This window comes from Typopeltis vanoorti, chromosome 8 (assembly GCF_054136105.1).
Source record: "Typopeltis vanoorti isolate ZY-2024b chromosome 8, IOZ_Tvanoo_1.0, whole genome shotgun sequence".
NCBI classification, from domain to species: Eukaryota; Metazoa; Arthropoda; class Arachnida; order Uropygi; family Thelyphonidae; genus Typopeltis; species Typopeltis vanoorti.
Window position 1 is genome coordinate 79,881,829 of NC_143556.1, and position 25,050 is coordinate 79,906,878.

Here is a 25,050-nt window from a genome sequence, read left to right on the forward strand (position 1 = left end):
TTCTGTCACTCAGACATAATAGAAAAAAAAGTTGCTATTCTTATTTTTATAATTATTATTACTGTAGCAATTCGGGTGCGGTTTTGAACATAAAGATAATGGATTTCTTGTTAGCAAGAAATGTGATAAACCCGTTTTTTTTTTTTTTTTTGGTTTCTTAATGTTCTAACTCTATGAAGAGTAGTTACAACCTGAAAGTGAGTTAGTCTGTCATATACAAAGATGGCAGGGCTTCGCCCTATTTATTGACGTCAATTGATGTGCTTCGAATGATCTGAATAACAACAGTTACAAAAAATAAGCAAAGGATTCTACAGATTTAGGCTATTAACTTAACAACGGGCTCGCTAGTTAAACTCAAATGCTATATACATAACACTTGCATTTTGCAATAACACACCTGGCAATAAATTATAAATATTAATCCAAGGAAATGACGTCATAGACTCCTTGACTATCATTTACATTATTGACAATCTATTCTAACAGACAACAAACATTGCTTCATATTTGCTATCCTTTTTTAAGCGAGTCAACAAATGCACGTACTCTGCATGAGAATACTTCCTTGTTTCACACGCGTACTTGGTACGTTTTCGTCAGGTGACTTAGAAATTCTTAAATTCACGATAAGAATTTCCACGTGCTTATCGGGAAGACCTCCTCCATCGGTACTTTCCATCTTTTAAACTTTGGCATTGCTGACTTGATGCTTTTAACTGTTTCCCTGTTTTTTACGTGTGCGATTCACTATTATCTTTAGGAAATTGTTCAAGTATCAGTCGGATACGCACTGTCTGTTGTTTCTTCATTTTCTTGATCGTTTATTTAACTCAGTGTTTTTCCTTCTCATTTTTTTAAATTTTTTTCCCCATTACGTATTCCACTTAGAAAAATCTCCACGTAATGCCTCACCTCTTCGAAAGAAGTTGTTTCCAAACAAATGATAGCATAATACAGTGCGCAGTCTTTTAGTATAATGCAGTCTTTTAGTCTTAAAAAGTAGTACAGAAATAGTGATGTCAGCATGCAGTTTAGAAATAGAAACCATCTCGAAACGAAGCTTTAAATGAACATAACCACATCTTCACAACTGCTGTTTGCTTACTTCTTTAAGGGTTTTGTTTGTTTGTTTTTAATCAGACTGTAACCGTTAAGCTGAAACTTCTATCCCAGGCTATTTGTCCTTTTTTAAATCTTTCTTTCATTTTTTAATTCAATATATTTACTCCATTTCCTAACTGATAATTTTGAGTGAATTTTTTTTTATATTGCTAACTTTGGTTAATATACGAAGTCATGTTTTAATTTTTAACTAAAGTGAATTTAATATATTGCTAAAATAATTTTTTATGTGGTTCGCATCCACGAAGGGCTTCTATAAACCTGAAGTACATTCGTACCGTAGATGGGCTAAGAATTTTTTCCTATATTTTTTAATTATATATATATTTATTTTTACATAGTCCGAAAATCCTGCTGTAAAGACGAAACATCTAATTTTTGCATCGAACTTTTACAATCATAAACATTCGTTCCAATTGGCAGACGGTTCGAGATCGGTTACGCTAACCAGGCTGGCAGTTAATCTTAGTCCATTGTTATATTTCATATTTGGTGTTGGGTCAGGTTTTTTGAATTACGGCCTAAACAATTAAGACTACGAGGCTAGTGTGTGTGTGTGTGTGTGTATGTGCACCCCTGTTTTCTGTAGTGAGATCTCAACTCATTGTTACCTACAAACTCATCAACCAAATTTACTTGTTACCTTCTCCAAAAGACAAACTCTCACCAATGATGCTGCCTGGTGTATACCAAGTACCATGTTTGTGTAATTTGCTTACTATGGACAAACAAGGACCTATAAATATACGTATCTCTGAAAAATAAGACCACATTCGCCTTATCAAACCTCACAAATCTGGCCTTGCACAACATGGAATCGAAAATGCTAACCACAGGATCCAATGGCAAAACAGCAAGATTACTTCATAGATCTAATCTTAATCGAAATGACTGTTCACTATTCCAAAAGTTTGGGAAATTGTCATCCTCAATTGTATTCAATAATTTATCTGCTATATTTTAATTTCAGCCTATTAGTTTTAATCCATGAATACTCGACTGTATATGCAGAGGGATTCCAATTTAAGCATGCGCGCTACTGTTTTCAATTGTTATTGTTATTCGATAATTGTACTGATGATGTCTTATGATACATAAGACGAAATATTTACATAATAAAAAAGTTATTTACTGTGGCATACGTGTTATTCTATAGTAATGTATACTCCACAGGTTTCACTATATAAAGAAAAAAAAAAGGAGTGAGCTCCTCCCATCTTTGTATGAGACTTGCTAGCTCACTCTTGGTTAAAAAGCCCTTATGAAAGTTCGCGTCCTAAATGGGACAGAAACCCAGGTCTTTCCAACCAACGGTTATCGTCGATACCGACTAATCTACGGAAGCCTTTTAGTAGAGGCTCCCAAACTGATACTGATACTTTGAGAAGTTGTCATATGTTTCACTCCTGTCTCCTTTTAATAAAAGGAGACAGGAGTGAAATTATACTCTCACTAAATTATAATTATAATAAACAAAGATGAATATAATAACTTTATGTAATTATAAAAATATTTCATAATTATAAAGTACGAGGACAAACTACTTTACACGATAATTGAAACCCCGATGAGGAGGATGGACTACAGCTTAGAGGTATCTGGTAAAAAAAATTCAGAGATATATTAGTTCATTGCTACAGCTTCTCCCAAAAAAATCATACAATCTATCTTTCGTTTGAAAATGTTTTTTGATCTTTCTTTAGTCTGAAAAAGTCTTCTGCTTTTAGCTTCTAATATATCAAGGTTAATACCGGAAACACACACACACAAACTTGAAAATACCTATTTATTTTTAATAACACAGAATCAACAATAATATTAAACTCTGGGATAATTTTCATCGCCAATTATTAAACATGTTAAACTGAAATATCAATAAATAAATTTATTTTTTATTTAATTTCTTTTAGTTGGTTGATACCAGAATTTTCTATTTCCTTCGAAAACCTATCCGTTACTCCCGATCATAATAAAACAAAATCAAAAGATATAACAAAAATATCTTCATTTTACCCTCAAGATCAAATCTTGAACTAAAACGTTAGTAATACGCGCCACTTAATTGTCGACAGAAGGAAAGAACAGCAAAATAGCAGCGTCTATGCAGCATCCTTTGTTCACACAGCTCTCCACAGCCACAAATGAGTCATAATCGATAGCACAAAGTCCAAGCGGAATTGGTTCAAATTCTTATGCAATTTGAAACAAATCTCAACTTTGGTAAGTATACACGTGACACCTCTTATGCATTTGAAGATATTTGGAATACCATCAGTTATATCTGGTCTGTTTTAAATTTCTTCCTGCTCCTCTTCATTTGAACTAGTCAAGGAAATTACACCTTGTCTTTAAGATAAGAGACAATCCAACTCTCAGACGGTCGGATTCGCACATTAAGAAGTGTGTGTGTGTGTGTGCGTGTGGTGCACAGCAATAAGCATGACCAGAAAAAAGCTTGAATGATATTTAGACCTTTTTTCCTCTATGAAAAACGATGGCAAAACCATCTTTTTCCTATAGGAAGTGGTTGGGAAGTATTAGTGTGTTTAATAGTGTACTTATAATTCGTCATCCTAACGAATTAATGACCTGTAACAAGACGGTCACTTGAAGGAGGTCTTCAATGTATGAAGACTGTTGCCCTCGGGCAGTAAGTTTATTAGCGGTCAAACGTGACAAGCACGTTCCAACCTCCTGGAACAGGTTCACAAGGGTGCCGGAACAAAGACAAGAAGGGATTGTTTAGAAAAGTAAGATTAATTTATCGTCAACATCATGTTGAAAGTAGGCATTGAAGTATAATACAGTGCCAAGGACGATGGAAAAACGGACAGCATAAATAAATATCGTTTGTTATTCTGATCAAGAAACACAATTTGCTTCTTAAAATGAGGAAAAGTTCTGCGTGTTTGGGTGAAATGACGAATGGGCTTTTTTTGAAGAATGGTAGGAACAGAATCATTGTAGATAATCCAACTATATTAAATATCCGATACTCAGTGCAAAGTAAATGGGATGATTAGAGTTTATGTGGATTATCCACTTAAACTGCAATCAACTAAGGCTATGAGGCGAGTATCTCCTGGTTAATAATTTTTTGATGTTCATTCCACACGTTAAAAATTATAAATCTATATTACAGTAGTAGTACCGTGGAGTGAAGTTAAGGGTTTGATAATTTGGAAACCTAAATATGGAACTTAGCCCTATTGCAAGGAGAAGAATCCTGTCACCTTGAGCTAATTCACGATAGTTGAAAGAATTTATAAATATTTCTCCTGTCTGGACATAATTCGAACCTAGGTGTTTCTAACCAAATGGCGCTTGTCATATTGGGTTAAATCGCTTAATGGTATCATGGTGTACCGGTCATTGTACCAGTAGTTCAACAGTACGCCATGCAAGATTCCTTTATTATTACGTTTACCACATCCTTCACAAAATGGCTCAATGCACTCACAGAACTGCTGCTAGATTTCAGTTCTTTCTCATCAGATGAAAATATGAGAGTGTGCGGTTGACTGCTCTAAGAGAATGTCTTTATACTTTTACAGAATTTAGTTTCTGCAAACACGACAACATAACAGTGATACATCGTAATGTTTACCTGATTTCTCTATAGAATTTCTATTGATGCAGTTTCCTGTCTACGCTATTTGCATTTCTGTGACTTCTGTTCTAATGTTTCAGAATCTCTATGATAATTTATTATAGTTCTTGCGATGCTCTCTCTTCGTTGCAATCTGTGATCTTAGACCTCCTTCTATAATGATACATGATAAGCAATTAAGCTGGTTCTTTGCTAGGCATTGGTGTGATCCTTTCCTCCTTCTACCTGCATAAAATATTCATTCTCTGAGAAGCTCTATCGAACAAGGAAAACCGTAATGTTGACTTTTAAACTAACACACAGAGAGAGAGAGAGAGAGAGAGAGAGAGAGAGAGAGAGAGAGAGCTTCACCAAGTGGTTGGTGTTAGTAATAACTTCGAATCCTCATTCTCTAAATTCTCATTCTCTATAATATGAATTCATATTATGTCATTATGTAAGTTATTCTTTACGCTTCTAAGTAATTCATAATACTTAATTGGAAGCCTGGTCAGCTGTTTCCAGATTCAAATAAGAAAATTTTTACAACAAAATGGTTGAATGTCTGTTTCAGATTAAGTCCCTGTTTGTATGAAAGTTTTGTATGAAACTTAATTTTACATAAAACCAGTTTGTGTGAAAGAAAACTAGTTGAATGACTTTTTTTTTTGAAGAATTTTATAATTCAGTCTTAAACTGACCAGTTTATTTGTTTAAATATTTATTCAAGACTTCTCATCTTGAAACGAGATTCCACTTATGTTGTTCTTCTTCTTCCGTATTACACCTGTTTCGTAATAGCCGGAACCTCTTTTAATTAGCTAGTCGCGGTAGCATGCTTGCTACTAAAGTTCGAGTGGTGAATTTTTAAAGTTAGACATTAACACTCGCGAACATCACGTGACTTTCTTAAGTCGTGTGGTTGCCAGTTCATTTGCCTATCGTACACCCTGATTGACACGGGAACATGAATTAGTTCTTTTATTTATTGGCCCACTTCTCATCCAACAGACGTAGGTTAATTGCATTTATAATTACACACAATCTTGGAGAGTTTGTCGGGTTAGCAACCTTTTGCAATCTTGTCGTGATCGTTACTGTCTGCAGTACACACACACACACACACTCGCTCGCTCGCTTCGAAACAAGCGTGTCTTTGCTTTGCTAAGACTTACTTGTAATGATTTACTTGATGAACAAGGCGACTTAAAGAAACTATGAGTTGAAACATAAGAATGATGCATTTATCCCTTTAGTCACAACAGTTAAATTATTTTGCTTTATTTCTAGAATTTTAGTCCTTTCAGAGATTCATCCATAGTGCTTGCAGGGACCATACGCTTAGATTATGGTTTTTAGGTTCTCAAAATTGACTTGTCTATGGTTGGATTAGTGTGGAAACAGCTAAAGTCATGACGAATTCCTTAGTAATAATTGTTAGCTGTGTATGTTATCACTTCTATTAATTTTTTAGAAGTGCCATTTTTTTGGGGGAAAAAAAAATTTACCTTCATCTGAGACCAACTGAGTCAGCTAAAAATGAAATAGTCTGTACAAGATATATTTGCGATCTTGAACTCGTAAAAGATATATGACATTTTTAATTAGTGCTAGGAGTGGAATAGGCAGTTGTAAGTTAGAACCTCCATAACACAGTCAGTATAGACGAAGCCCTTTGATTGAAAAGATCTGAATTCGAATACTGTCCAGGACGCTAAGAACCTTTCTCAGGGCTCTTCAACTAAAAGTGAGTTAGCCAGTTTCATACGGCGGTAAAGGGTTTTTCCTCCCATAAACTCTAGTTTTTCATCTCCCAAAGCACAGATGTTCAAACTAGTGCACACACATAATTACAGACATGTTTACCCTTTAGAGGAGATGCAGCTGATGAATGGCAAGCTGGCTGCATTAAATTGTCCCAAACCCCTAATTGAAAGATTCAGCCCTTCTCGGATGGATGGATGGATGGTAAGTTACAGTGTGGTTATAAATTGTAAAGAAACTGAGTTTGCCATTTAAAAGAGAGAAAGAGAGAGAGAGGAGTCAGAGAATGTGCACGTGGAGGTAGTGGCAGGTTTTAGTAGTGGTATGGTTTTGGTGTTCACTTCTCAAACACAAGTAGCTTTTCCAAGAAAGGACTAAAACATCTTTCACAATATAATTACTTGCTATTTACATATTTTAAAAGATATTTAAATGCTGCCAAATCAGCTTTACACGGATTGTTATAGAAATGAAGAATGAATTTATCTAAAAGATTTAAGAAGGTAATTATTTTTGGGTGTTTTTTAGATACTCCAACTTTAATAGAAAAACAGAAAATGTCTGTTTCGAGCGTTAGATGCCTGTCTAGACTGAAGATTTATTTGATTTATCTACAACTGTACAGGACCTATTACGGATGTTGTCTTCTAGTTCATTGCATAGGCTTATTTTCCAGTAGACAGACTTAAGTTTTTTTTTTCTTTATATGAAAAAAAAAAAAAAAACCGAAGACATGCAGATAGAAGCAGATCGCCAGGATTACTGAAAGCGAAAAGTAGCCTATAGTAGTGGAGGTTGATGACCTCTAGAAACGTGTTCCAGATGAATGTGATCTTGTCGGCTAATCAGACCTGAACGTTCACTCTTATCGCATGGACAGCCGAAATGTCTACAAGGAGGTGGTTATTGGGTAACCTTTTGCGAATTAAACATTGTTAAAATTTCTTCACAATATCGTAGGACTTTTAAAAAGAACCATTCAGTTTCTAGAAAATTAACGACACTTTCCACTTCTTGGCTGTAATTTGTTCCAATTATCACACCACAGAAGTTAGGGTTTTCTTCTGTCTTTCTTCGCCCCTCCCCCCTTTCTCTTTGGGTCAGGTAAGGCCACTGGGTCAGACAGTTCGTTACGACTTGGTACGCCTGGTTTGCTTAACTGTGTACGCATGTAGATGTTTCCAGCTGTGACAATATCATTACTTCTGTATTGGCACGCGATAACATCCCCGCGGGACAGATGCCTTGGAAAACGAATGGTGGATACAGCTTGGATCAATTGCTGATTGCAAAAACTCGATATGGTAGCGATTTCATTGGATTGGTGTTTCGAAATATGAACCTTTAGATTTTTTTTTCCCTCCACCGAGCTGTGGTGCACATTTCTAATGATCTTTACTGTGTATAATTATTGTGAAGTTGGTTAAGAATCAAAGAATAACTAGAACACGTTCAGTATTCTGAAAGGAATGTAGAGACTTGATTTTAGTTTTTAATTCAATGTTCTCACCAAACAGATTGTATTCTAAACATTTAAACCCGAATATTACATTTATAGTCCTGAGTATGTAGTCAAAAATATGCTACAGTTCTCCCACTTCAACAAGGCCCGCATTATTTTCTTCCATCGAAAGCAATCAGAATTGTAAAAACAACCTAAAATCATCTGGTGGAATGTTTGAAAAAAAAAAAAAAAAAAAACTGAAAGTGGATGCCATTAATGTCCGGAGAAATAATTGGATTCAGCAACAGAGTTACAAAAATATCTTGTTGAAATGATTGCTGTAATCCAGACAAAAAATATCAGAACACGAGAGATACTTTGTTAACATTTCTTTCATTTAATGAATATATATATAGCTTATAAAAGGAAACAGACATTGGCTATTTGATAGTAAACTCTAGATGTATTCTAATGGTTACTTTCTGAAAATTTAATCTCTCTGTGAGTATAATGCTAAATCGAGAATGAGAGGAAGAATGAATTCTCGAACTCATGAAACATTCTTCTCTGTCATCATGCATGTTTCTACATATTATTATCAGTGGCTTGCGGATTTCGAAATAGATGTTATCTTAGGATACCTCATGAATGATCTATCAGTTTTTTACGATAGTAAAATTGGTGATACAGCATCACCCAAATTCACCTTTAGGCACTATTATTCATCCAATAAGTGTCACTACCAAGAAACGCGCAGGAAGCTTATACCAAAGGATCGTAAGAATATCTCGGCAGATCGATGTGGAAACGAACCACCGGGAATTCAAAGAGTCTACTTGGCTTCGGCCTCAGGTTAGTAGTCGTAGGATGTGTAAAGAGTGACACTCTTTCGGTGCAGAGTACACTCGTGTGGAAAGGGGGGAGGGATTATGCTTGGTCCGTAAAGTATTTAAATCTGTGATATGGAAGGTCTTCGATCAGATTGGCGGGTTTGGTATTAATTATGGCAGACTTCTGGGAAACGTTTTTGATCGAGTACATGATTCATGATTTGATCGATTTCATGAGTCCTGAAAGGATAAATGCTCACATTCAACATTTGTGGATAATGCAATGCATTCTATGTTGCAGTATTTTTACAGAATAGTCTCCGTGTCTCTTTCACCACAACAAAGCACCGTATTATTCTGCAAGTGCAGCAAGTGATATTTAAGAAACAGTCCCTATCCCAACCCAGAAGAGCACTTTTGAGGCGAAATGGAACATCCAATGGGCGATCAAACCAGGGCATCTAACAACGGTTCATGGACTAGTGATCATATTCAAGGAAAGAGAGTCCAAAATACTCGATTCATCATAAACTGGTGACGGTAGGCCCAGAAGAGTTAAAATTGAGATTAAGGCTGAAAGCGGTCCTACGTTAGTTGTAAGCAATTTAGGTGTTTATTGAATACAGTGGTGTTTCAATAATTATTTTAATGGAATCATGGACGTACCTCTGTCACGTTATATCCGTCTTAAACAAAACTATTGCACTATATAAAGAAAAAAGAAAAAACTTCGAAACAGTTTTGAAAAATCTATTTTTTTTTTTTTTTTGATAAAGGCTTTTTGATAGCAATGAGGATTATGATTTCATTTCTATGTGAATAGTTTCGGTAATATCAGAAATCTGAAAAAGATTTAAGAGCTACTATATACTTAGAAGGATCAATAAAAAAAATAGAGCCACTTGGATTTATACAGATTAAAGTCACCAGCGAAAATTACTTCAGTAGGAAAGTTGGGCTGGCGATTTGAAACTGTTATGAAAGATATCAAGTTTCTTTTAATGTATAAAAAATGTCCGAGTTTTCACTGATTTATAGGTTTCGAAAGGAATAGGAAGATTTAATTCGACTCGGGTAAAGAGATATATTTAGAAAATCCTTAATAAAAAATTGTATGAATGTATACAGTGCATTCATAGAAAATAATTGTATAAATGTATATTCATATTAAAGTAAATGGACTTTTATTAAAGAAATAAGAGGTCAAGAATATCAGTGAAACTCGGATTTTTATTATTTAAATGGAAGTTTTTAATTTTTCTGTACACAAAAAGAGACCGCATTTATTTCAACCCTTATTGGAACGTAGTGTAGTTCTATAGGTGCTAGATATTGCGTGTTTACAGATATGCTGCGCAAATCTGACTCCGCAAACAGAATTCATGCATGATTTTATAAATCGAAAAGGAGAATAAGTGGTTGTGATCGACCCAAGTTTGTTTTCACGTGTTTGATAAAAGGTAATGTGGTTCGGTTCATATTCTGCAAGACGGACGAACAAGCCAGAGATCACATCCAATTAAGAGACATAATATACTCGCTTTCTCCGTAATGCTAGCGAAAGCAAACCAAAGTAATGTCGTTAACCACGAATTCTGTCTAGTCTTACTTATGTCCATTACAATACCTTCTAAAGATAAACCGATCTACTAGCATCCTATTCTTCCGACGTTTTCTTTCATACCAAAATGCATCCAAGCAAATTTGTTCCTTTTTATTTTCTCTATTATGTATTCTGAAATAAATAAATAAAAATAATTCTGAATTGGTTCGATACCAAGAAATCTTATTCTAGTACAACTTGTAGGTGCAGTAAATGCTTGCAGTTTTTATTTTCTATATAATAAGATTACTTATTCAGCTAGTCTTTAATCTGACAATATATACCAGCTTCATTATGTAGCTGTCGTTTTATTAGTCTTCAAGCATTTCTAAAACAATGGAGTAATCCACTAACATATTTACTTTCTTAGATCACACTGTCCCAGATAATGGTGGCTATGAATGCCTTAGATGTCATGTACATCAAAGTTTTAATAAACTCGTAAATTCCAATACGCAAAACAGTCAATAAAAAGCTTCCTTTGATATTTCAAGGTATCGAGTTAATATTGATTTCTAGACCATCCACCTTATGATCCATTTCCGGCATGTTAGAACTCGATGTTCACTTATCTTCTTTTGATTGCTTATTCATGCGAACATCATATATATTGATTGATTCTCTTCCGTCAAGACGGGTTAAGTACTTCATGAGTCCATCTTCTCCACTCTTCTCTTAATAAGGTCTTTCTTGTAAGATCTTGAAAGCTGTTAATCTTAGCAGCTTTCTTAATATTGGTGATCCAGCTTATCCTTGGTCTGCCCCTTGTCCGTTTGGCAGTTTTCAGTCCCTGGGGCAATGTAAGGTAATCTCTGTTGATTCATTCTGTTTACATGCCCATACCATTATAATCTCTTTTTATTTAGTTTTTCTAATATTAGTTCTTTGTAATGTGTGTGTGTGTGTGTGTGTGTGTGTGTGTGTGTGTGTGTGTGTGTGTGTGTGTGTGTGTGTGTGTGTGTGTGTGTTATGGCCAAATCTGAAATCCGAGTTCCCGCACAGAAGAGGTTGTGGACCTTATAGCACATCATTGTCATGTATGGATAGGGGTTAAGACAGAAGGAACTTATATTTAACTGCAGACTCTAGTCCTTAGGGAACACTCTATGAAGAAGGTTTTTTCCCGAAAAAAGATACAAATTTAATGAAAGAGGAAGAAAAAACTACTTTTTGATGTTTGCAGTTGGAATATAAATGGATGCTGAGCTGCTGCAGTTACTCGCATTATTATAGTGTTAGTGGAGAAAAGCTGGATGACAATTCAATGGAATGGCGAACTACGGAAGTATTTATAGAAAAAAAATAAATAAAAATAAAGCATAAGCAGACCGTAAGACAGCGGTTGGAGTGAGTTTATGAGATCATGAATTAACCTCTTCTGGACAGCATCAAGAAAAGTACTTAAATTACTCTCTCATCTACTCTTTGCAGATCTATCTATTTCTTTTTCCTTACACATTTTCACTTTCGAAATGCCTTTTTATTTCTGCAATTTATTTTTACAACTATTTTTCATCAAAAGTTCTTTTGCTTTCTTCTAAATCTATTAAAATTAAAAGCCTGTTCACATATGGTAGGGTTTTTCCGTTTATAAACTCCATGCTTTGCATAACCATGAATGAAAAGTTTTTATTCTGGATTATGCGCTTTTAACAATTGGAGAATTTTTATTTAGTATATTAAGGTATGCAGACGGTTAAAAAAAATAATCCCAATCGAATTCCTTACTCCTTCGTCCTTTCCATGCAGACAAAAAATTCGGTATGTCGCAGATTCGAGTCTGCATGGCGCCACAAATGAGCTGTTCGCTCGTACAGCCGTTCAGCTTGTTATAAGAGATCAACCCATTTCTGCTCGTTATGCAAAGAATAGACTACTTGTTAGTGGATAGATCACTGACTAAGGACGACCACCTTTCTCTCATTTTGTTGTTCAAATCAAGAACGGTAAAACCTGAACTTTTTTTACCTGCTGGTCATTTAGTCTATTGTGTAGCATATGATGTTTAGGTTTAATCATTCCTTCTTCCTTATTTTCTAACGAACGCTTTATCTTAAATAAGAAATTTGAATGTAAATTGATACGGAAGTCAGCATCATAACGTTATACTTTCTTTCTTTGCAACCTTCAACCCATCTACGATTCGGGTGTAGGATAAGCCAACTTCATGTTTCTTAATTTCATTATGAATAATTATAAAAGGAAAACAAGAATGAAATAAAAATTATTCGTTTTACTTCCATATTTCGCAGAAGCAAAACGACTTGCAACTCGACTTTCATATCCCACCCCACCCTATCCCTGAGCAATGTGACGTTAGTTCTGGCTTCCTTTGTTCTCCCAGAAATTCCCATGCCCTCTACCAAGATATCATTAGTTCTTTTTGTTCATTTCTTGGCCTGATAGTTCACTCTGACGCTATTTGCATAAAGGAAATGTACAGAAACATTTTGTAAAATCATTAGCACACATCTACAAGCAAAAAAAGCCATTCACTTGCGCAAAATGACTTAATCAAAATGGCACGCAATCTGTTACGCCATCAGCGCCACTTGAATTCTTAAACCTGTACAAGTTTTTCTAGGTCGTACAGTTTTGCCTGATACTGCTTGGTAATATAAAAGACATCTACAGAGACGTCCATAATTTTATAGCTATTTCGGGATAATTAACCAACTCTGTTAATTGTCGACATGGTTTCCACTTAAATAAACGACTTGGTGGTTAAAAAGGTGAATCCCAAGCATCGAGGAATGTCTCACTTTCCTAGTGACGGCCGAATTCTTTAAGAGTTTTCAGAGCGAGGAAAATTAATAGTCACACTCTTTGCAGTGACCTTTAGCATAAATCAGGTTCTGTTTCTCTTTTTATGTAATTTTTATGGTTAATTCCGTGTATTGTGTGAGTGCGCATGCGCGCATGTGTCAATAGCCCGTTACAACGAACCTTATCGAAACTGCATATGCCTGAGTTTTTTTTTTTATTATTATTATTTTTTTATCATTGTATAGTCGATGCAACAATGAAAAATTTTAGCTCAACCACCATTCAGTTATTAGATGTACACAACAGGAAGCTTGGGAATCAATCAGTCAGCTTAGAAATATGTCAATACATTAAGTAATGGTAGTGCATTTTCTACTTATATTTTAATTTGACTTCACTGAATCAACTGGAGTTATGTTATAAATTTTCATGTCTGGACTTTTTGATATTTATCCGAGAAATAACTCAAACATCGAATACTAGAAAATTCGTATTTTAAAACGATGCTCACTGACACCAAACTAAAACTGGAATGTATTCGTTAGTTTGAAAAGGCAATAATAAGATATATATTTGCGGTAATCAACCAAGAAAAACAAACTTCATAGTGAACACTTTTTGAAATTCAGTAAACTTGAGAAACAGCTAGTACATGCTGCCTAAAAGATTACATGCATTTTTCTAAGATCTGTCTTAATGGCACCAGCCAGATAAACAGCAAAATATTACCAGTCTATTAACTGTTACATTCTGCACAAGTAAAATGCAGAACATTTTTTTTTTTTTTTTTTTTTTTTTTGGCTAGATGGACGAAGCAAGAATGCTTTTCATATTCCCCGTTATCTGTAATAGAAAATGGATGGATGGGGGTAATATAGAGCTATAGGCTCTGATCGTGGTAGGAGGGTAACAGCAATAGCCGCGCCTCAGTTAAAACTTCATTGGCTACAACATTCATTACCATCCCTGGGTACTCATTTTAGTTGGCTCGTACGACATGCATGGGCTACAGTGAGGCTGATATGTAAGTAAAGCCCTCTCTAATAATTAGAACGATCCCTAGACCACTCCATACTGGCCGAGAGATCGTCCAACTCAGCGTTGGCTCCACTCGGTGTGGGGTCCGTCACTGAGAACCACTCATATTCCAAGGGAAAGCGTCCACCGACAAGGACCCTCTCGGGCCACGCCGGAGAACACCCTCCCCAGAGACTCAAAATGCTCTCCCAGGGAAAACCCCCCTCACCGAGAGCAAAATTTTGGAAGAAACCTGAGAGAGCAAAACTCTCGAAACTCAGCGTCCATTTTAGTCGCCTCTTACGACACGCATGGGTTGCGTTGGCGCTATTCTTATCCCGTCCTTATCCTTATAAGGACTGGCTTAAAGGAGCGAAGCAAGAATGCTTTTCATCTTCCCCGTTATCTGTAGAGGACAGTGTGGGGATACATAAGTGTTTTTGGGGTATTAAATTAAAGTTCTGATCATGCAGGATGGTAACAGCAATAGCCAAGCCTCGGTTAGAACTTCATTGGCTACAATGAAGTTCTAACCGAAGTTCTAATGAAGTGCCATCCATTACTCTCCAAGGGTATTAATCACCGCATCTCACGGTCGATTCTGAACTATTTAAATTCATGTAATGGACAAAAAAATAATGTGTAAGAAGATAGTTATTTAAAATAAGGAAATATTATAATATATTGATATTTTATTAATTTATTCTTAAATTATGTTATAGTTTCAATATTTTAATAAATTATAAATGTTATATTATTAAAGAAAATACTATTATATACGAGGGTATTGCAAAAATTAATGTAATGGTATACAGCACATAAAAACTCATCCTCCTTTGAAGGTTGAATAGGTGAAAAGAGTGTCTGCGTCGTCTGTTTCTTCTTACGAGCACCAGGTGGCATTGCATGGGCGTACTGTCAGTTGCAAGATTGCAGTAAGACTAAAAGTTTGCAACGTGATCTTATTTTGCATGGTTATGGGTACTGCATTGACAATGCATAAAAATATTTTATTTAATGCTTAAATAAAATAATTTATATAATGTATTTGCTAATGGAAGGAAAGCTATCCAAACTAGCAGCGATGTACAGTCCTTACCTTGCGTCCAGTTTTTTTCCTAGGACCATTGAAAGAGTACTTGATTGAAAAACAATTACCAACAGTGCATTTATTAGTATTATTACTCTGTGGTAAATGCCTTGGACAAATGCATAAAATACCCTTGACGACGTGTCATTTATGCATCCGTGTCAGAATCAAGTACCTCATATGTGCTCTTTACTTTATTTTTTAAAACATCTTCGTATTTATTAACAATATCTTTATTATAAATTCTATATCAGAATCAAAATATTAAAATAATAGTACAGGTATCCCTTGCTTAATGCTGGATTTGATTAACTCGGCGAAATTAATTACGGCAATCCCTTGATATACGCGGCAAGAGCTTTGATTAACGCGCCTTTAACTCTGCGGAGCTCGCAGCTAATCTGATAGATACATGCAAAATGTTTAATATAAATATTCTTACACAATTCAGTGTATATCTTGGAGATCATGAGTAGCTGTGCATTCACATGTTACGAGTGATATTCCGCATTGTTTTTTGCTGTCACTTTGGTTGAACACATGTTATGTAAAGGTTTGTGATATTTGACAGTAAATTGTACTGAGAGATAACGCGACCTCCGATGTCAGTTTAGTATGGTTTAGTTGTTTTTTTATTATTTGTACAATAATTTCTAGATTGTAACTGAAAATAAATAAACCATCATGTATTACTGAAATAGAGAGCCAAAGGCTTATTTATCATGCATGTCCTCTAGGAGATGTGCTTTACATTATGGAAAATACCAATGAAAATGATCTGGAGCTTACTCCACCTTTACTACGAGTTGCCATTAAGGTTGCTTATGCTTGCATCCGCGGAAACTTTTAGTTTCTATATATTCGGCACGAAACTCTTCTAGTTTCTATATTCGGCTACGAAATAATGTTCGATTCAATATCCACTTAATTTGTACCATCATGTATTATATTTGCAGTGTTTTTTCTTTATGTTTTATTGCTTGTTTGCCGAGGTCTGGAGAGTCATTTTGCTTATTATCGTAGAATTTATGCCGATAAGAAAAAAACAATCTGTTCAAACGACTCTTGATAACTTCTTTTGATAAAAAAAAAAAATTGCAGAAATAATGTAGGTACAGGGCTTTATTAAACATTTACTTTGCATTCATTTTTTTATCTTTCCTAAAAGAGTACCATATAAAACGAATTATTAATACAGTAATCGATCATGGAAGAATTGTAATTTTTATCATTGATTAATAGATTTGATTAACGCGATTCTGATATACGCGGTAACATCGAGGGATTAATTAACCGCGTTAATCGAGGGATACCTGTATTTCACTTTTTTTTTGTGTGTAAAACTTGACGAATGGAGGTTAGCAATTTATTATGCAATATTTGAGAGAGTTTGTGACAATCTATAATTGAAAGAGGGATATAAAATCTATGTACAAACCCTAAATATGCAGCGACGGATTCTAGTCTCAAGAATCACACTGCCTACAGAGTTAAATATCTGTTTAATGCTGAATGATCACTTCCCTAATCGCATATTTTCTGCTAGCAATTGATCCCATTCTTTAGCGTACTACATGCTCTTCGAATTATATGTTAAAGGCGTGTTTAATGGACCGAGCGAGCCATTTGCTTTGTTACATACTCGAAATTTTATTCAAAACTATTTATTGTGTCCATGGGCCTCAAGGTAATAAAAACCATTGACATATTTATTTCGTTTCAGTTGCCTTGAAAAGATACTTTGTAACAACCGAGAACTCTGACAATGTATTCTGTTTATATGTAATATTTATAGAGTTGTTTCAATATTATAATAATTTCTTATTTAAAAATAATATAAAAATTCATTAATAAAGAAGTGGATTTTATTATTAAAATAATGTAAAAATCATTAAATATATTTGATAATTTTTAATTACACTCCATTTTTATTGAAAAAAATTGAATTCACTAAATTTTCAAAAAGCCTATTCCATATACTTGATATATTTCTAGAAATCTTGATATTTCATTATATATTTGTAATATTAGTTTTACTTGTTTCAGTATAATAATTTTTTATTTGAAGATAATATATTTAATAGGTATCTTGATATTCTGTTATATATTTATAATTAATTTTTTATTTAAGGATAACAAATTAATATTAAAGATAAAAGTATTGATTTATTTTTAAAATAATATAAAATTATTAAACACACCTTGAAATATATTATATGCTACTTATTTTTAATAATAATAAATTATCGATTTAATGTGTCCTTATAATAAATTTCATTATGTAAATAAGTAAACTTTTAAATTACTTATTTGGTTCGAGTTTCGTTCAAGAGAAGAGTTTAACAGAAAAGTATATCACAGGGACGAAACTCAAGAATATTAGACTGTATCTTGCAAAATATATAAAAAAAAACTCTTTATTAAAAATTTAAGATATATAAATATTCTTTCATCGATCGATCATTAGAATTTGTCATATACAATACTGAATTTTAGATTTTGTAAAACTGTCGTGAAAGTCTATCTCCCTCCCCTCTCCAGTTTACCCTTGAAGTCCCTGCGTGTATTGATTTGTATAATTTATTCGGAATAGGAAACAATTGTTTCCTGTTCTTCAACACGATGTTACATTTATAGTTTAACAGCTTACAAGCAGAAAAAAATAATTCCAAATAAATGAAATGTTGAATATATTTTCAATACATTATAAATTTATTGTGGATGTATGATACAATAAATAAATTTATTAGATCGTACAACCACAAACATCAGCAAAATGTCAAATTCAAACCTAAAACCACACAGTTGTGTGCGTGTGTATGTGTGTGTGGCATCTGTGACATTCTTTCTTATCTAATTAAGGAAATTTTCCTAGATTCCTTTTGCCATCAATCAGTTACAGATTCCTTATAATAGGTTCTGTCTAAACACTGATCATGATTTAACGCCAGCTGTAACCATTTTCGTCACTAACTCATGAAACGTAACCATCCGGAGCGCGGTTATAGTTGGAAGGGGACCAATCGTTCGATTCTGTTGGCACACTCTCCCTCGATGAGGCTTTGGACTCCATGGAGGTGTCAAATAATAATAATAATAATAATAATAATAATAATAATAATAATAATAATAATAAACAGTTTAACTTGAGTAGTGCAAACGTTTAGAGAATCAGGAATGGTGTAACATTGTGTAATTGTATAGACTGTGACGTCATCATTTTCAGAGGAGAATTTCTATTGGTGAACTGTTCAAAACAAACGATATTGTTTACCAAACAGCTATTCGGAATACTGTAGGCAGGAATAGTTTATAGTATTTCAAGCATCGAGAACCATTACTTCAGTTTATGTAATAGGAGTATGTAGCTTGTAAGATGTTTAAAATGATCTTTCCGATTTCGAATATGTATTATACGTATGTCCTACAGAGTACAGTTAAAATCAAGATACACTCTGAAAGATAAATTCCTTTTTTATTTACGAATTATTCAAATTCAATATATAAAAAGGATGCTGCAATTAGTTATGTTACTAAATGACAGCCTCCAGTTGAAAGAAATTTGTGTTTTTGATCTTTCATAGTAAGAAAATTTGTAATATCACATAGTAATAGATTTCCAGAAAGTGCTCGTAGCTTACAGATAAGGCTATCAGTTCCAAATTTCCTATATCCATTCCTTGTAAATATTTTTTTTTTAATTTCTTTATTGAGCTTCCATTCCAATTTTTACTTGATGTCCGAGTATACTGATTTAGACTAACAGTATCAACTTGGAAATTCCTGATATTTAAACTAACAATCAGATAAGAACCAGAAATTCTCGACTTGAAAATTCATTATACTTGACCTATACTCAAAAGTTATCAAATTAATTAAATAATAAATTAATGAACACTAAAAACAATCTAATAATTCAGGAAAGATACTGACAGTGAAACATGAAAATTCGTAAGGCAGTATCTGACACAAGCAATGCATAACTGCATACCAAGGATTGGATTAAGCAAGTAAATACAGTAGGAGTGAAATGGTGAGCAGTGAACTCAAACAAGCTGTGTTGGGAAAATAAAATTGTTATTGTGGCGATCAGATCCATGAAGAGTATACAGTGCAGGCTAGGAAGGCGACGGGCATGGTAAAGAAAGAAAAGGTGCAGTATGAGAGGAGATTGGCTGGTCAGACCAAAGTTAATTCAAGGGAATTCTTCCGCTATATGGCAAGCAAGAGGAAGAATAATTGTCACGTTTACACTGGTGGGTAGTCATGGCAGCAGAGTGACCGTTGCAAAGGGTATAGTGGAATTATTGAATGAACACTTTATCAGAATATATAATACTGGTGTCAATGATGCGGTGCAATATGTAGAAGGGAGACAGGCATTAGGAGAATTGGAAGTGAAAGAAACAGAGGTGTATCAGGTGTTGATTGGATCAGATGTTAATAAGGCTGTTGGAATGGATGCCATATCACTACGTGTTCTTAAGGAAAGTACACAACAGTTGGCTATGCCCTTGACTTGGTTATTTAATGAAAGTCTTGCGGTGGGTAGGATTCCTAAGGAGTAGAAAGAAGGCAAAATAGTACCACTCCACATGCATAGAAGCTAGGACAGAAGTTTCCAATTATAAACCAAACTGTATAACTGCAGTTGTGGTCAAGGTGTTGGAGAGATTAGTTAAGAATAGAATACAGAATTGGGTTGGTGGACATAGCATGTCCGCGCGGTTAGCCTAGTGGCTATGTGCTTCGCAACCATATGCCTGGGGAAGGGGTGTCCTAGATTCGATTCCCATCGGAGACGTGAGGAGCTCAAGGATCTTCCTCAGCCATAGCCGAGTTAGTCGGTCTAGGGCATGGACAGCAGGGTTTGTTCCCTAGTGTATCTGGGATTTTTCATCCCGCAAGCAGGCAAACCGGCCCCGTGAACACACACGGATACAGTCTGAAATATATCGCCCTAGGGGATGCAGCAGAGGAGTGGCGAACCGGCTGCATTAATACGCCAGTAACCCCTCATTAGGAGGGGACTCCACCCGCCCTAGACGGATGAGGATAGGAGGAGGACATAGCATTCTTTATGATTGTCAGCATGGATTTGTAAAGGGGTTTTAGCAATGTACTTACATTTTATGATAAGGTAACGAGCGTGTTAGATAACGGAGAATCATATATACTTTGCAAAAGTGTTTGATAAGTGATAATGGATTACCACATGCTAAGTTGGTGTACAAGCTGCAGAGAATGGGAATATATCGTATATTGGCTAGGTGGATTGATGATTGGCTCTCTGAACGATACCAGCAAGTTGTGTATGAGGGAGAAGTGTCTCAAAAAAAAAAAAGGAAGGCAACCAGTGGCATACCCCAGGGTTCTGTTCTTGGACCCCTGCTGTTTTACTTGATTGTAAATGATATATTATATGAACTGGCTGGGGATCTTAAGTTGTTTGCTAATGATACAAAGAGAGAATTATAAGTAGCACTGCTGATGCTGAATACCTTCAGGAAGATTTGAATAGACTTTTGACTTGGACAGAGGAGCGGGGGTTGTAGTTTTAATATCAATAAGTGCAAGGTGTTGCATTTCGGAGTATAGACATATAAGGCTGTGTACTGCAGGAAGTGGATGGGATTCGAGATTTGAGAGTGGTGGTTGACAGTAGACTGAAGTTTAGAGGGCATGTTGCAAAGACTGCACATCGTAGAACCACAATGATAAGAAGTACACTAACATGTAGGCATAAGGAGGTGGTTTTGCCACTGGATAAAGTACTGGTCAGACCACACTTGAACTGTTATGCTCAGATTTGGTCATTTGGTTTTCATTGTGATGTGGAAACATTGGAGAGGGTCCAGAGAAAAGTGACAATATCAGGACTCTGAAATGTTGGCAATGAAGGGAGGTTGAAGGAATGTGGATTGCAGAGTTTAGACTTTTAAGCTGGTGAGAGGATTATAAAAAGAGTAGAAGGCGAGATGTAAGAATCAGAAGCCATCCATGGGAGTTATGTAAGAGTGTGGTGAAGAGGAGTGTGAGGAGTAGAATTTTTATATGGAGAATGAGAACGCATTACCAGAATATGTTGTTAATGCAGGAGTGTTAAGGATTTCAAGATTCAGTATGATAGATATGTTGTCAGTTGACTGAACCTCCCACGATAAGTCTGCCAACTCCGTGTATGGTGTAATAATAATACTAATAATGATTTATTTTTTGAAGGGAGAAAAAACTGAAGTGAGATAATTTCGGCAATATAGTTATTGCCTCCATAAGGTATTCAGTATGTTCACTGATAACATTAAGAAAAACAAATTTCGATTCCTACAGATCTTAACGAAACCATGAGCTAAAAGTTGTAAAGATAATACGAACTGCACTACGCTTCGGTGATGTTATTTATTCGTTTCAAACTAATTTCTGTAAATCAAATGTTTGTATGTCAAGGGTGTGTGTGTGTGTGTTTCTTTCTTTTTGGTATCTTTACAAGTTTGAATTTCACTTATCTTAGTAATTCTCCCCCCCCCCTCTTAACAACGAAAAATACATTGTTAACAAATTCAGATATCAACACAGTCTTGTAGGATGGGTGGAAATGTCATACTGAAAGTGACACTGATATGTGCTATCAAAGTATATGGTTTGTTCCTGAAGGGAAAAAGTCCACCTGGCTTTATCAGCGCTGATCAAGCTAGTTAATGATGTTGCATTGGCGATATATATATATTAGAGCGAGGTATACAGTGATAAAGCAGTAAAAAAATATAAAAAAATTAACATCTTGTTCTTATTTTTTAAGAACAACTGGTATTTGTTTTCATTTCGTTAATGTATGTTTTATTAAGAGCGTTTGAAGAAAACATTATCTACGAGTAACTCGTAATACCTTGTATATTATATATTATATTATATTATTATATATAATATATAATATAATATAACATAACACCGCAATACAAGCGTTATATAAAATAAAATATAACGCCGAGTCCTTATAAGGACTGGCTTAATGGGGCGAAGCAAGAATGCTTTTCATCTTCCCCGTTATCTGTAGAGGACAGTGTAGGGATCTATATAAATAAAGCCTCTTGCCATGATCTGAGCTATATAAAGTTCTGATCATGGCAAGAGGCTAACGGCAATAGTCGAGCCTCAGTTAGAACTTCATTGGCTACAGCATTGCCATCCAATACCCTCCAAGGGTTTCATCCATTCACCCTACCTAACGCCGAGTTTTGAACCACTTGAACCTTTCATTGTTATTTATACAAAAAAGAGAAAGGTGTACTCTGTTTTGAATTTTTATGAATAATGTAATTGTATGAAAAACTATAAAGAAATTATATAAAGTATCATATAAAATTCAGTTGAATATATAATAGAAAAATTACATTTTATTGTTAGACTGCTAATTCCTTTGAAACGTATGCATCGATTACAATGACATCACAAACACGAATACATAATTATGTATGTTATATCATAAGTAGTTCCAAAAACCAGAAACAAGCACGAAGTGCTTTCCTAGGTTGAACAAAGACAGAAGCATAATAATGTATACAAACAGTAAAAAGACAAGTTTTAATTGTTACTAAGCTACTCGTATTGTTTTTGAAGAAACAATCTTTTTAAAGAAAAATTAAAAATTAAAGATATTAAAACTACAAACTATGAAAAATAAAATACAAGTAATGAATAAAAAAATGCTCTTTATTTGAACCTTATATACATGGAAAGTTTTTTTTTTTTTAATTTCGAAAGCTACGACATTTTTTATAAATCCGTTTTTTTAACTTTGAAACCATTAAGGTTTATATTTGTTTGTTTAATAGTCTGCAACCTCATGTTTCCATGGTGTCACATTGCAATCAGCGCGCATGCGCGCTTGAAGCAGCTATTATACTTGGAACAATAAGGAATAATACCACATTCTGTTGTAAGAATGGAGCCTGTTTACTAACAGAGCGTCATTAGCATCGTACTGTCGTCAATTTGTTTCATATTCCGTTACCGTGCAAATGATGTAATAATTATCCATCGTGAAAAAGAAGATGCGACATCATCTTAACTGATCACGTTTTAGTGAGATACGGTTGCCGGAAAAAGCGATGTCTTTCTGGGTTATTTGTACGTTTCTTCCCTCTCTGAAAGGACCATTATATAAAGTAGATTCTTCGCTTTTACGACCTAATTGGTTTCTGGAAACCGTTTAAGTGAGTCGTCATAAAATCGAACCATAATTTGCTATAGGCCCACTGGAGAATGAATTGAGGTTATGTTCCGGGAATTACAATTATATCGAAATGACCACCAAACTAAAATCTAAAATGTCTCATGGTTTAAACTCATAATAATAATAATAATAATAATAATAATAATAATAATAATAATACGTATGCTGAAGTACTTCATTAACATTGTAGAAACTCAATTTTATAAATTGCTTACGTAAAAAAATAAATATATATAGGAATGCAATATTAATATAATAGATTTATTTAACAGCTATAAGTATTATAACTGTGACGTCCACAGTTTATCTTATCCAAGCTGTAGATTGTGCATTAAAACTATATAAGGAGTCTTCGGCGGAGGTTAAAAGCCATGTGACCAACTATCCCTGACGCTCTAATCAAGGTCATAAGGCAGCCTAAATAATAATTAAAAAAAAAAAAAAACTGTTCAGAGGGTTATGTTAATCTGTTGATCTAGAAATATAATTAATCTTTAATAATTCTGTTTTATCCGTTCCTCGTGGAGCATGACGCTGTTGATGAAAAGAAATGTTTGTCCGAGTTCGTATTACTTGTTGCCATATCTATTCATAAATTTGCGTGTTTGTTACATCTACAGGAAAGTCCAACGTCCAAATGATCTTGCATCCAGGCAATCACTTACACCTTCCGTGTTAAGATAATACGTGCGTGGGTCACACATGTTTTATGCAGTATGTAGATGTTCGTAGTGCTCAGAATATCATGCGTGATGTAAACATATAGATAGGAATTAAGTGGAATTAGTTAACTTCATGTTTAAAAAAAAAAATAGATAATTTGCTTACCTTACAGCATTATCGAATGAGATATCCGGAACTGGTGGTATAGGAAAAGATGCATAAAGAGATTTTTTATGTTAAATAAAAAAATAAAAAAAAACTGTTAAATATAAGGGAGAAAATCTGTATGTGGTATACGAATAACATGATTTTAACATGTAAATTAGCAAAATTCTATTCACTTTCACCTTTAGTACAGTAAAATAGCAAAACCTACTGCGCATGTCCTCCCTGGTGCCAAAAGTAATTGACTAGAAGAAGCTAAACTAGGCAAAAGCTAAATTTGTCATTGTAGTATTTCGTCATTGGTTTGTTGCCTTTACTAACCAATAGAAAATCTGTTGGTCAGAAAATCCCAGCAAAAATTATCAGTACTCATTATACTTACAGGGCGGTACCAGCAACAACTGCCCAATCCTTGAGTTCGTTTGAAAATCTTTGTAAACATGTAAAAAAAAAATCAATCCATTAGAACTAACAGTTATTCTTCCGGTGTCCGTATGTGGATAATAATATTTGCAATTAAATTGTATAATTAAAATAATGGATAACGATAGATATTGTATGTATTTCCTGAAGTGACTCATACAAGGCAGGAAGAGCACATTCTAAAACCTGTACCGGAACAAATTCGCGCTTACCATTGTTAAAAATGGGGATTATTATTATTTTTTTAAAACTTTCCTTATCTCATATTTTAGTCCCTCACACACCCACACTAATATCCTCTTCCTTGCGGATGCAGGTGTCTGAGATTGAATGTAAAT

General features: G+C 34.5%; 1 long non-coding RNA gene across 2 annotated transcripts in view; it reads right to left on the bottom strand.

Annotated features, from left to right (window-relative positions):
* The window catches only part of LOC150104159 (uncharacterized), a 65,467-nt gene extending 40,764 nt beyond the window's left edge, over positions 1-24,703 (bottom strand). For both annotated transcript variants that reach the window (XR_016548732.1, XR_016548731.1), the window contains exon 1: positions 24,290-24,703. This is a non-coding gene — a long non-coding RNA (uncharacterized LOC150104159). The remainder of the gene's footprint in view (positions 1-24,289) is intronic.
* Positions 24,704-25,050: the final 347 nt, after the last annotated feature.